The sequence below is a fragment of the Anopheles marshallii genome, chromosome 3 (assembly GCF_943734725.1).
Source record: "Anopheles marshallii chromosome 3, idAnoMarsDA_429_01, whole genome shotgun sequence".
NCBI classification, from domain to species: domain Eukaryota; kingdom Metazoa; phylum Arthropoda; class Insecta; order Diptera; family Culicidae; genus Anopheles; species Anopheles marshallii.
Window position 1 is genome coordinate 56,758,881 of NC_071327.1, and position 14,387 is coordinate 56,773,267.

Genomic DNA, 14,387 nt, shown 5'->3' on the forward strand with positions numbered 1-14,387 from the left:
GCGACCGTTTTGGGGTAATTTTTTCCCCAAACATCTCTAACGGCATTCCCGGGCATGGTGGCCGAAGCGTGCTCTTATGATAATGATAATCCATATCGTTCGACGTGCTCGATCCCGTTAGTTACCTTTCTGATCGGGCGAGAATCAACAGCAGTTTCATCGGGTAATTATATGTTACGCTTTATTTTAGCATCAAACATCAATGTCCGGATTTATGGGTTCAAAGAACCATTTTTGTGAAGCTTATCATTTGGATTTTCTTTGCCAATATTCTTAAGGAGAGATTTCCGACATTTACTAGTGTCATATCTTAATAGTACCCTTTACCCTAAAAAGGTTTTGTTGTTAATTGAGCATTTGGTAAAATAAACATTATCTACCACGCTGCTTGATGTAACCAACGAACTTAATGAGCTTACGAACGCCTTATGCCAAACAGGTCGCGGAGCAATATTTTTGTGGAAGAACATACGTAAAGTATTCTCTTCAGAAGTCCCAATCATTGCATCCTTCCGGACGTTACTATCTTCAGGATTCCATACGAAGTAGGTGAGCGAAATTAATGGTCTCAGTCATCATAGTGAAGAAGTAGTGACCATAAAGGTCATACTTCTAGATTTATGCCCATGTGAATTCTGCTGTTTTTCGTGTCTTGAGGAAGTTTTCTCGGTAATAGGAGTTCTTGTGATATTCCCCAGGCTTAAGGCTTCGTGTATAGCCGAAGGTATGGAAGTTTGGTCGTCTCATAAGCAGAGTCGTTACTACTCAATAATGCACCGGGTTTGGGTTGAAATCTCGACTAGGTGTTCCTTTAACGTAGGACTATCGTTTCGGATATTGTTAATTCAAGGAATAGCACATCCAACCGTCGCATGAGGCAACAAGCATGATCCGCATCAGAGAGGCTATAAGAACAACACATTGTACGAGACTCTGCAGACACATAACCATTACCCGTGTCGGCATAACGCCACCATAATTTAATCAACCGATGCATCATCCTCCCCTGCAGCGGTGCGGTAGAAACGATCTTTCGCTCATTATTAATTGACCACAACTAAGCGCGTCCGATTGTTTAGCGTTCTGCCTTCCTCGGAATCCTTATGGCCAGTGCGTAATTTCGGTATCACGAAATTCGCGAGCCAATCCTCATTCCAACCCACAGCCGAATTGAGGAATTGCTACTAACTGCTGCTGAATTCGGCAGAAAAGAATAAAGCGCATCGCATTGCATGCGTCCTGGATGCTCTTGTTTAGTTGCTACTCCTCGAGGGTTATGGGCCTCCCCTCTTACTTTGGGAGCTTTGTTTGGTAAGCAGATTAGCCCGCGAGGTGCGATCCGTTGTGGCACCGCGATGGAAAGCAACATCACCCGAAGCAAATGCACCGATCCAGTCGGTACCAAACGGTTCGACCGCCATGCGATATGCCGTCAGTCGTTTAGCAAACCGCTGTTCTTACGCGCGAAGCTACCAGCACCGGACATGGACAGCATCTCGTGCACTTTTTTTGCTGTAGTTCGCGGCGCGGAGACGGGCTGGAGCAGAAGAATGTTCTTAAGCTTAAGCTTAATGTTCGGCAGCTTCTTCATTACCCCGTGGTTCGGCCCGACGGGCATGTGGCCATTTAATTTGATTGTTTGCGGTCGGGCCGCAAAATGGTCGGTAGGTACGGTGAAGACGCCTGTCAACAGCTGCAGCCAGGAATTTTCGGGACGGGGGGGCAAACCATTGGATGCTGCCAAATGGGTTGTGTCTGACTGCCTAGTATGACGAATCTTTTCGGTGCTTTCGTTTTTTTTTTGGCTCTGGTTCTTTCCGAGACGGTGGTTTTCGCTCATTTTTTAGTTGGGTAGTTACAGGCCTTTAAATTGTGGATGCATCCAGCACCGTGTCCAGCGTGTCCGATGTGCTGCAGAAAATTATTGAATAATGCTAGTTATTTCGTATTTGCTGCGTAATGATAATTGCTGTCAATGGTGTCGTTTCACAGGCCTGCAGGATGCCGGCTTGCGTTAGACGCCTCCGAGCCTGTCCCCAATTGTCCAGCGGATGTCACCTTTCCCCTGCCCCGAAATGCCCAACGGGAACGCCTCACCGAGATGTTGATTTTTGCAATTGGCTGTACGGAAATGAGGGGTACTGTGGGGTTTTACCCTTCGGAGGGTTTGGCAGTCATGGTAGGACGCTGCGGGTTCGCTTGCAGGTTGGCTAATTAGTAGTGATTTGTTTCAAGGATTCGTACACTGATGATACTGTTTATTAGCTTCAGGGCGAGAGCCCCAAAACCAAGGAACAATGAAGCTTCAGCTTTGAGTGTCTGATGGTTATGTTTGTGACACGACAACTCACCTTCTGCCCTCAGAAAGAAGGGGGACATACATACTTAACCTTACGCCGAATTGTGGCCTCCGGCAATGTGAGATAACCTTCGCGACTGGCCTGTCATTAAAAGGCAGAACTCCAAAAAGGGAGTGTCAAACAGCCACCAACGATAGTTCTAATTTGTAGTGTTGGTTAACCAAGCCATTCTTTTCTGAAGAACTGACGGAAGAGTTGGAATAGAGTGAAGAATGGCTTAATTCTTAACCTGACCGCAGTGTGCACCGTCGTAAACACCTGGATACGTTTGTCTTCTCAGCTAATTCTTTAAATGAGTTGAGTTCATTCGCTAGTGGACCGTACTTTGGAAGATGAGCTCTGAGAATGTGGAGTTCTGGAGTACTTTGTTCTGAGCAAGGCCACAATTAGAGTGTTAGTTAAAAGCACACAATGGAAGGGCTGTACTGGATAACAATAATGTTATAATTAGTAAAGTCAATAATAAGTACAACAGTATTATCTTCTCCTATCCTTCATCACATGAAGAATTCTCTCTCCCTCTGTCTCACTCTTCTTGGCGTAACGACTTACTTGGTCATGACTGCCATTTCTAGCTTACAACACTTAGTCAATCCTAGCTACGGGGGATAGGTTCAGATGAGATTTGGGACCGGTGCTGTCGTGTGAAAACCGGCGCCGCTACCAATACACCACTGGGCCGACATGAAGAATTCGTGGAAATTAAATTGTTAATGGTAAGTTCTTCATATAATAAACTACAAATACATAAATATGGTAATTGTATTTTATTAGTCGAATAAATTATTAACACAAACAATCTGTTCCAAGACCTAGACATGTGACATCTTCTTTTTGGTACCAACAACGTTTTTACATGATTTTCTCCAAAGAAATTAAATGCCCGACTGTTGACACAGCGTTGGAACATGTTCCGAAGCATGCCCCATCGTACGATAGTCGTACACCAGAGCACAGAGCGTGTGGAGAAGGGATACGAAATTTATAATCCCACCTCGTTTATGACGGATTTTCCCACGGCTTTTGTGCGACGATTTCAGCCGAACCGCAACAGTGACGGCAAGACACGCTTTCGGACAACATAAATTGTTGGCTTTAAAGCTTCCCGTAAACCGGAAGCTTGTCAATGCCGAAAGCGTAGCATGCGTTTCGCTCATGGCATGCGGTTTGGCGTCAGTGTCAGTATCGAAAAGGTCCAACCAACTCCTTTTGGGCTGTTGTCGGGAAGCGGAGTTAGCTTTTCATCTCGAACCATTCCGATGACGTACGGTGGCAAAAAGTGTCATAAATAAATTCGATCCAATTCCGATGTGGCGGGACGAGAGAAAAAAAGGAAGCGATCCTTCGTATGCCGCGCATCATTAGTAAAGCATCGAGCAGCAGCCCAAATGATGATGGGTCAGCCCGGGGGCTTGATTAAGAAATATATCATAGCGATTGGCTCGCGTTGTCGTGATGTTGTGCCACGATCGTGGAACTAATATACCTTTGCGGCCATTGAATTGCTAAGCAGGTTGGGGAAGTTATTTTTGTGTTAAACTTGAAGATTCCATCAATTTGGAGAAATCGAGAACCGAACGAGGACGAGATGGATTGACGGAGTACACTCATTGAAATTCGAGCAGTTTAGCGCTACAACAAGATGCAACCGAAAAAGGTTTACTACCAGCTTGTTTTTCCAATGGTCCCAATCATTTTCCGCCATCCTAAAGCTGGTAATGGTTCTAAGAATCCTTCACAGAAAGGATCTTGCCCGACTCGTCGGTTGCTTCGTTCGGTATTTTTTGGGTAATTGATTTTCATGCAACCCACGACAGCCGTACCCATTGCAACTGGTTTAATAAAATCTTGCCCAGGCGCCATTAAAACTGCCATGAAATCATTAAGCGTTCCCACCCACTGATCGCGACGCGCGAGGTACGTGTGACTCCCGGGATGTGTTGTTTTGGGTAAAAACTAACAACCGAAAGCAATTTTAAGGAGAAAAGCGATAAAGTTCGAGGTTTGAGCCGGAAAGATAGACACTTTACAGTGCGTGCGGTTTTGTTACGATTTTCGGTAGTGTGGTCTCTTACCCTGGGACTGCCTTTATGGCCATCCGGTTACAGTGCCGGACGCATTTCCAGGTGCTACAATCTCTTGCTTGACTGTTTTATTTTTTTGCCTCGAATTTCCGTTCTCAGAATATCACAGTGCACTGGCAACGGGGGCATCGAGAAGTACGAACCGTGGTACCAAAACACCTTTAAAACATGAAAATGAATGAACACTGATGGTGGGACGGCAAGGTAAAACCACCGCCAGCGCGAGAACCATGTACAGACCCTTGCCATGTAAAGAGCTTTAATTGAATTCTGTACTACACACATTAACTTACGGGCACTTGGCAAGCTGTGAACGGTGCTGGGAAAGCATCATCACGTGCTGCCGTACGGCGGTATGGCTCATTAAAATGGTGTTAGGAATTCATTAATGAAATTAAAGGAGCGAGCCTGCCTGTGCGTTTTTACGGCTTCCGGCGCCGTTGCGACCGTGTTTGGAGATAAAACCAGCAGCACCAGCGTCTGTACGGCGTATTGATGTTGCTGCTCATTCTGTTGGTGCGTCCGGTTTACATGTTTTGCGGTTTGGTGTATTTTTATGAAAGGACTAACATGCAGATAACGCATTGAAATCACATTATGTAATTTTGTTTATCTGATGAGTTTCTAAAATGCACATTTGAATATTGAATATTTAAATGATATTAACAAATGATCGCAAAAGTTCTAGTCCTTCGATGTCGATCATAGTCGAAATCCAGATAAGAGTTTATTTCAACTGGATCTAACCGTCGAGATACTTGTGTTATTTTGCTTTATACCTGTTTGAGTATGGTCAGGCCGATTTGCCTCAGCAGGTGAATGGTATCTTTCCAGTTCCAAAATTCTAAAAATAAAAGTATTCGTAAAATAAACCGTCTCGGAAATCGTTCGTTGCGCTAAAAGCTGGATAGGGTGACATTTGTTGTTGAGATTGCATACTTTGAGGCGTTTTCCAAACCACGGTTTCGAACATTACGTTATCGACAAAATTCAAACTTGGTGTGTAATTGATTTTGATTGATTTTGTTTTTTTTTTTTTGATGGTCATCCCGATTTGCCTCAGCAGGTGAATGGTATCTTTCCAGTTCCAAAATTCTAAAAATAAAAGTATTCGCAAAATAAACCGCCTCGGAAATCGTCTGTTGCGATAAATGCTGGATAGGGTGACATTTGTTGTTGAGATTGCATACTTTGAGGCGTTTTCCAAATCACGCTCTCGAACATTACGTTCTCGACAGAATTCATTCTTAGCGTGTAATTGATTTTGAATAACAGTGTTTAAGTTTATGCTAACCGTATGTATCAATGTCAGTATGTTAGGTCACCAACTAAGTACATTATTCGTCCTTTTGCGCCTAACTAAAGCGATAGGGCAATTCTTCAATGGTTTGCGTCCATTGCAGAACAATTTCACAGCAAGATATTGGCAGATCACCACAAATGACGATCGTCGTAATCGAGCCAACAGTTTCCAGTTTCCGTCCGAACAACAGCAACGCCAGCGAACTCCTCCGCAGAGAAAAAAAGTAAACGAACGCCCGGAAAGGTTTGCCCTTTTTTGGACGCGCCGTGAATTGCGTTGGTTTTGATCCGGGAAATAAAATAAATCGAATAAATAAATAAGAGATTTACAGCGGCCAGCACTGGAAATACGTGGCTGTACGTGCATGATCCCGGTACCATCTAGGGATATACGATCGACCGATTCCAACAGACTCGAAACGAAAAGCTGGCGCTCGAATATTGGTGATGAAGATTCTTTGAGTCTGCCGGAAGCATTCGGGATTCACCCCCCCGGAGCACTGGGGCCGCTTTGTGACGTGAGCCTCGGGGTTTGGTCGTCATCGTGATCGACAACGCGGGGTCCGATCGTTGATGGTTTGGTTGTTATTTAAATTATGACACCCCACGTTCTTCTCTGGCCATCGGGAGCGTGGCCGTAGCATGTTCCCGGTGTACCAGGCCACTCGGGTGAAGCAATTGAGCGCGTGCTGGCCCGTTGATCCGTTCGGTGCGAACGAATGCTAGACGCAGAACGCTGTGAACCGGATCGTACAGCGCATCCACGGTCTGGGTTTGCACGCGAAGGTGCCCGATCCGTACGAAGGGCATGTTTCGTTCCCACGCCACGCGACACATGAATTTGTTTTCTTCCGTGCGCCTCCCCGGGGCTTTTGTAGCTCTCCTACCGGAGGCTGCAGCGACTCGGCAGGGGTCCTCCCGGAGGTTACGATCGTGATCGGTGTGGTTCGTCCGTTTTTTTTTTGCTGTTCACTGCTTTGAAGTGGGTATACCGTCTGCTGGATGCTGGATGCCGTAGGTTGTGAAGGTCTTATTCTTTGTATACTCGGTGCTGTTCTTCAGGCCCGCGCCGTTCCCGTATCATCGTACAGGTTCCGAGATGTCGTTCTACGCTGTGCGCAAGTTACCCATCTCGACCGACTTCACCGGCAGCTCTGACCCGTAGATCGCGCGCACTGATTTGGTCGACTCTTCTTCTATTCTTTATTCTGCGGCTTCCAACAGGCGGGAACGTACGGAGTCCGGAGTCTAGCGTGGCGTTAATTTTCATAAACTCGTGTTCGTTCGTAACGCACAAAAGCGAACTTCCATGCGTGTGTTTAAACCCGATCCTTTTTCGTTGCCGTTGTTTGGTCCAAAGATGGGTTTTTTTCCCTCACACGCATGCCGCCCGTCATGATGTGTGATTATATTTCACATGCATGTAAGAGCATTTATTTGATTTGGACGGGTTGCACTAGGCGCGGATGCTACCAGCATCGCACCAGTGTATGTTGTTTGCACTGTGAAGGTGTCTATTGGGCACGCCTGAGGGAAGGATAAACAAATAAAAGGTGATGGAAAGAAGACGAAAGGGAAGACCCATTTTCTGTGCCTCTGTCTTGGGAGGAGATATTCTAAGGCTTTGGGTAAGGAGTTGGACAGATTTTAGATTAAAAGGGATGAACAGTGCAAGATAAACATCGAGGCATTCGGAATGGGGCGGTTTGATGAGCTTAATCATGTAGCGGGATGTCCTTGTTTTGGTGTAAAGTTTGGTTTTATTTAAACTCTGAAAGCAAACGGAGACTTTTATTGGTGGTTTTAATTTGAGGAATATTCAGCAGCTTAATGAAGAATAAATTGAACTAATACATAAAATTAGTTATGCTTTATACGATACTGGAGTTCTTTGCTTGATGGTTGTAAGTCTATTTGTGATAGTATAAAAATCTACAATAATATAAATATAAAACCTCCATCAAATGCTTTTGCGAGGATCGGTTATTGTCAATCTTAAGTGTCCGGCATTGACAAGCGCAATAAATGCCAAAGAAAATCGTACAACATTTTTCTTTTTTTCGTAACAAAAACGTAAAAAATAATTTATTTTTATTATGAAATGCAATACTTCAATTTAGAATCTTATAATCGAGGATGGACTGATTAAGGTAAATTATAAGGAGGAAATGCTTTGTAAAAATTGTATAAAGTTTAATGTAAGCGGCGGCGACAATATGGCGTGTGACGTCATCATCAAATAAAAATGAAATAATTTCATTTAAAATTAGAAGTTTATAATTACAATTTTTATGTTGATTCCTCATATACACAAAGGAGTTTATTTTGTTGCTTCTGTATCAAACATGCTAATGAAAATTTCATTCGATTTATACAAGAGCGTCACCCACATTTGGGTGACGTGATCGATTGGAAACATTTCGCGTCACCCAATTTAAACTACTTCATAATTAAATAACATTTCAGAATTGTTATCTGATTTTTATCATATAAATAGTTATTAAAATAAATATTCATTCACTAATTTCCAGAAGCACTGCTGAAAGTTTGTGTTTAAAATACAACCCATAAACGGTTACCAGATGACGCCTGTAGAAAGATTGTCATCCATGTGACCATTTCCAGCGAAGCAAACGCAATCAACCCATCACTACTTTGAGCACTTTACGATACGGAAGCCAACAATGAATTGTGTGCAGAACAATTTAAGTACCAATCGGGCATTTTATACATATCGGTCTCCGTTGCCGTTTAGCAGCTTACGGTTTACCATCGGGCCGGTGTTTCCCGCGATGCCAAGAAGGTGCAACGAGCGCAAAGACGATTATCGAGTGCATTACATTGTCCCGCGGTCATCGTCGCTGCACACGAATGGTTCACATTTAGTCTTTCCACCCCGTGGCAGTGCCTCGTCACACGATCGGTTTTAAACCTCTTGTTCGCAGTACATAGACACGCGGCAACATGCAGCGTGGTGGGAATGCGATATAAAAATAAAACATATGGCCCACGCCCGGTCGTTCTCGTTATTGATCCGTATTAAATTTTTACTAGCATGCAAATCAATTTCATCACACTTTCAAGCTTGATTTCAGATCGCCCCGGTGCTGGGCGGACTGGATCTTGATCGCTTCTGCGCGATCAGAGAATCTTGCTCGGGTTGAACCATTGTTCCGTGGCATCGTTAATGCTGGAAAGTGTTGAGATAAATGAGCGGCTTTTGTGCTCCGTAAGCACAGCGACGTGCCTTGAAGTATCCTTGTTCATCGATGTCAATTGGGTTTTGCCATGTTAGGTGATCGAAATATTAAAAAAAAATCGTAAATGACACACATGCAACAGTGTAAGCTTAACATGCTTCGGTATCGGTATGAGAAGGTTTTTACTGTTGTGATCTGCCAAACTGGGAACAGTAATCTTTTGTGTAGATGTGGAAGTTTTTTTTTATTTACGTAAAACCGTGATGAAGTACTTTGATTTTACTGGCAATGCATAAGCATACTTACTTTTGAGCGAGTTTTAAAAATTAATGAAAGATTACGGTATAGTAAGGTAAAATACTGTTTATTGGCTTTGCGTTTTTAAAATAAATATTATTTAAATTTTCATAACTTTAATTCAAACTCGAGTGTTACAAAATAAATATGTTTAATGATCCATACTAAAAATTCAACTTCATTCAAGATCTTTTAAACTTTTTATAAATTTTGTTAAAAACCAACGTGTAAAATTAATGCAATAATTTAACAAACAATAAGAACAATTAGTCACTGTCCCTTCGAATTTAAAGGAATTTGCAATATAATGATTTAAAATATTTTATAAAATAAAATTTTGTTTACAAATTTAACAAATATGCACGATGTGCTTTATGATTGCGCTGCTAGCTTTGTGACTCATGCAAGACTGTTCGATCAGTTCGTTAGCGCATCGTGACAAGATCGGTCCGACCGTCGGCGCCATTCTGAGTCACCGTCCCGAAGAATCCGGAGATGCGTCGCATTTGTACGCAAGAAAATCCCTTCACACCAACGATGGGTGCCTTTGGCCAGAGGAACGGAAGGACGCACGATGTGTACGAAAGGATGCAACACGAAAAAAACGGAAAACGCCACAATAAAACCGGGAATGTGCAGCTGCACCCGAGCGACCGGTTTGCCCTCTAATGTTAGTGTTGCGGTGTGGGTTTTATTTTGGGCTGGTTAATCGGGCTCCCAGTGAAACAAAACACTTTTGGTGTGTTTATTTTCGGTTTTCTTCAAATCCGAGCATGCGGTTCGCGCTGATACGGAACAAAAACGCGTGTGCAGGAAGTTGGGAGTTACCACGCGGTAAGGTTTCTTTGCTTCTGGTGGGTATTATCTGGACATAAAATAACGTTATAAGTATCATAGCAAAGGTCTTGGGTATGGCGTCAATATAAGAAAATATGCTTCCATATTCTTCCACTTCCTTAAATCAAAAGTATCTTCCATTCGGTATTTAATATGTAGTTTTTTTTAATTAACACTTCCATTATAAATATGTATAGATCCCTATCGGCGTAATAGCGGACAGTGACGTTTGGCGCGGACTGGAAACGTAATTAATTATTTTCAACACAAACTCATCACCCCATGATGGATCAGCCGATGGGCAATGGCTTAATTTTGATGGTCCTATCAGACGATGCAAATATAAGATAGCAGAGCGAGCCGCGGAGTTGCATTTATAAAATAAAACAACTTGTTGGCTATGGAAGCTTTAGTTAGGACCGCTCCGTCGGTGAAGTATTTTTATCAATAATGAAACCATTCGATTGCGATCCTGGGATGGTTAAAGGTTGAGTTATGATTTACAGCGTTCCGTTTCGTGACGATAGTGCTATGAAAGAATGCATTAGGCGATTGGCAGAAGCTTACGAATTTGTCGAATTAAAATAAGTTTATCGTACCGTCAAGGTGTCTCTGACGGCACATGAAGGTTAGGAGTTCGCATTGAATGGTACGCCCCCAAATTTGGCAGCTTAATAAGTGGCAGTTCCCAAGATTGTTCATTACCGTAAGAAGTCAAAGAAAAGATAATTTCCTTATCATAAAAAAAACTGCACTGGTAAATATTTATTTGGCATCTTTTCATCGCTTTAATATTGACGATAGTACAGGTTGAACTATTCCTCTTTTCTATACTTAGCTTGTTGGAGCAATGCGTTAAAAAAATCCCCAAAACTCATACCACTCGCGATGAATCTAACATACCCTTAAAGTGGCACATAATTACAACCTCCAGCGCTAGAAAATAGATTTCTCTATACGTCGCCTTATGAACGGTGTGATCCTCAGCCCACGGCCCCGGTGGAGAAAGGTAAGCACTCCAGCTCGCCCCATCAATCTTCATACCGGTGGCAATCCGACGCCTATAAATCATTTGTTGATAACCATCAACTATTATTATTATGTTTTACTTCGCCTCGGTATCTAGCGCACCGCTCGCGAACGGTCGAGGTTAAGGGAGCCGAATGTCGTGGCTCGTGGCCTTCACGTAATCGCGTTTCGGTTCGACATTCCATGCTGATCTACGATGGTTCGATGTGGGGATATTGGGAATTCAGATGGTGGTGTTTTTTTTAACAAATTTATTTCATAATTCTTCAATATTTTTTTCTTAACTTACAAAAACCAAATTTGGAAACATTTTCTTTTGACTGGTAATAGTTGTTAATAGCTTTTAAAGTTATCTTCGCATACAAAATACGAATGAAAAAAAAATAATGCCCTTTCAAGTCGCCTCATTATCCCAATGTTCGATGCCTGGCGGGTAGCTTCGGAGATACCCCATAGCATAGAAAAGTGTATCTATCCCTACACGTACAAACGACCCTTATTGAATAAAAGCGCACCCGGCATCTTACCGCCACCAGTGGTTGAACCGATTAGAGCCTGATTGAATTTATCAGTCACGATTTTCGAGTACCGCCTCGCGCACGATCAGCAAGCCACGTGTGTCTAATAAACGGCTCACCGACTGGCGGCAGCCGGTCGCATGCGGAGCCAAAAACCAGGCGCTACACCAATGCTAAAGACAAGCTGTCGAACAACGCGGATGAGCGGCAAGCCCGAAAGACTTCGGGCGCCGCGAAATCTGTGAAAGCGGCCCATCCTTTCCCGGGGCGCATGGCGTCGATTCTGCGGGATTCCTGGACCGCTTTGATGGGGGAGTGACGCATTTGTCTTGGGAAAGCACGCACTATTTTGTGCTTGATTATAGATGTGCCGCTTAACCGTTTGGATGTTGCAGTGGGGAGGGAGTTGTGAGAACGAATGCTAGAATGATGATCCATCACACCGGGGCTGCGTGTGTCAGTTCGTGCCGCTAGGGAAGAACATTGTTTTTTCCATCCATGCCCCATCAGCACTCCCGGTGATGGTTTCCAGTGTTCTTGTTGTCATGAAAGAACCGCTTGATGGTGCGCGGTGTGCGATGCGAACGTTTGTTAGTGATCTGTAATTAAATGTGTATTGGTTGGCAATGCTTTGAAGCGTTTGACTGAAAGCACTTTGTCGATGAGGGATCAAATTGAGTTGATCAACTAGGCGCTTGGCGATGCGTAAATGTGATTTAATTGAAGCAAGGGTTTGTCGTTGATCCTGCCGCTCAGCTCTTTTGTAGTTGAGCTCCCTTATAAATCCCTGACAGTTTTATTATTTAAAATGATCATTTTGTGAAGTAATTGTTTAATTAGCAATGAAATGTTTGATTCGACTAGCTTTTATTCTGGAGTTCGCTTCAGCGATCACATTCTAAGAACATTTAAATTTTTTCTGTTTTATTTGATATTTATTTTTCTTGAAATTTTCAGATTATCTTAAGATGTTTGGACGTAAGTTTTGTAGTACAAAAATGGATCCGTGTTACGGATGTCCTACAGTATTTTAAAATATGCTACTGGGGTCTTCCAAAACGACTTTGCGCCATACAGAACTTCAACAAGCGTTTCTGCAGCAAGCATACGATCCATCGAAACGACAAAGTTAATTTCATCGTTTTTGTTAGTCTGCATTAGTTTAGCTTCATTTGGCGGACTACATGTTGTGGTTCTTCTTTCGCTCACGTTTCTAAGCATCTTTGCTCGTTTTGGTTTAGAATTCGAAACGTCACCCAGCCGCAACCGTGTGAATCGTTTAGCATCGCTTTGCGACATGCGGTGTGTCCTTTCAGTTTGTAGCAGCTGCAACCTCGGTTAGAAATATTGCATTCCTTCCCAAACCCAATCCTTTGGACTGGTTTTTGGGTACAGGTTGAGGATGTTTTTTCTTCTTCTTTCGATTATCTGCTTGTTATAACTTTTTTTTTTAGTGGCATATCTGTCGCCCGTTGAAACTTGTTCTGGTGGAGCTATTAACAAGCTAAAATCATAACAGGATCGTTGCACGATTTATGGCCATATCGATGGATAATGATGACACAAATTATGAAGCGGTATAATTCATAAGAAGTTTGCCTATAAAATCAAACATAACTTCATACGACCGTGTGCGCCTTGTGAAGCGTATTTGTTTTTCACCAAACTTTTGGACTCGTTCGGTCTATAGCATTGAGACAATACGTTGGAATGATGCGCTAAATGGGAGCACAAATTGATTTAAACGATTGGATGGAACATGGGTATCGTAAAATGCAATGGGAGCTTAAGGTCGTCGCACGATGCTCATCGTTTATGGGCACATTGCAATGCTGTCCGATTGATTCACATCATGTGTATTTTGTGGTCATTCCATCACGATGACATTAGCGTTAGAGGACATATTGGAAGAATGCGACGAATTCGCTAGAGAAAGATGCACAATTTGTTTGGTATTTGATCAAAAACGCTGTTTGGACAGTAAACGTGATAACGTCTATCTTAAATATGAGAAACGAATTTTTCAATAACGATTTGACAGTATAATTTGAAGGAAGACTATGATGTTGTGAAATTTTAAAATATATCTTGAATTTTGTGGCAATTTTTAATAATGATTTATTAAGAAAGTTTAGGAAATATGTTCCCTGTAAGTACCTTTACCAGTACTCGTAGAAGAATAATTAAACAAGATAAAAAAACACCACCACACTGTCAACTCAGCATGACATCACCCGGCGCACGGTACCGATGGTTTAATTTTTATTGCACCGTTGACATTACAATTAACAAATACGGCTCGAAGTAAGCCGACCGGTTTGAAGCCGCGCTTTTGTGTTTTGTGAATGCATATTGCACCTCAGCCACGATCGCGCCGGCCCAGACAGACGGACATTGGACATACCTCCACTCAATCTCAAGGTGCAAACGCCGTGTGTTAATGCACGGTGTGCGCCAACGCAACTGCAACGCCAATAAAACTTTCACTTCAACTAATTCATTAATTAACCGAATGCTTTCCTCCCCGGGCAGTGTGCTGTCGCGCCGAAAAAGGATCACACACAGACGGACGGTCGGATTCTGTGTGGCGTAACGCGTGGGTGACACGAATCGTCGCCGTTCGCGTTGTAGTTGTACGGAGCAAAAAGCGCTTCCATCATTAGCTTGGTTCTGGTTCCCGAACGTTACCAAACTAAGTCCGTCTGCGGTCCGGGGGCTGACAACTCGGGGGCTCAATAAAGTATTGCTGTCTGCTGGTGG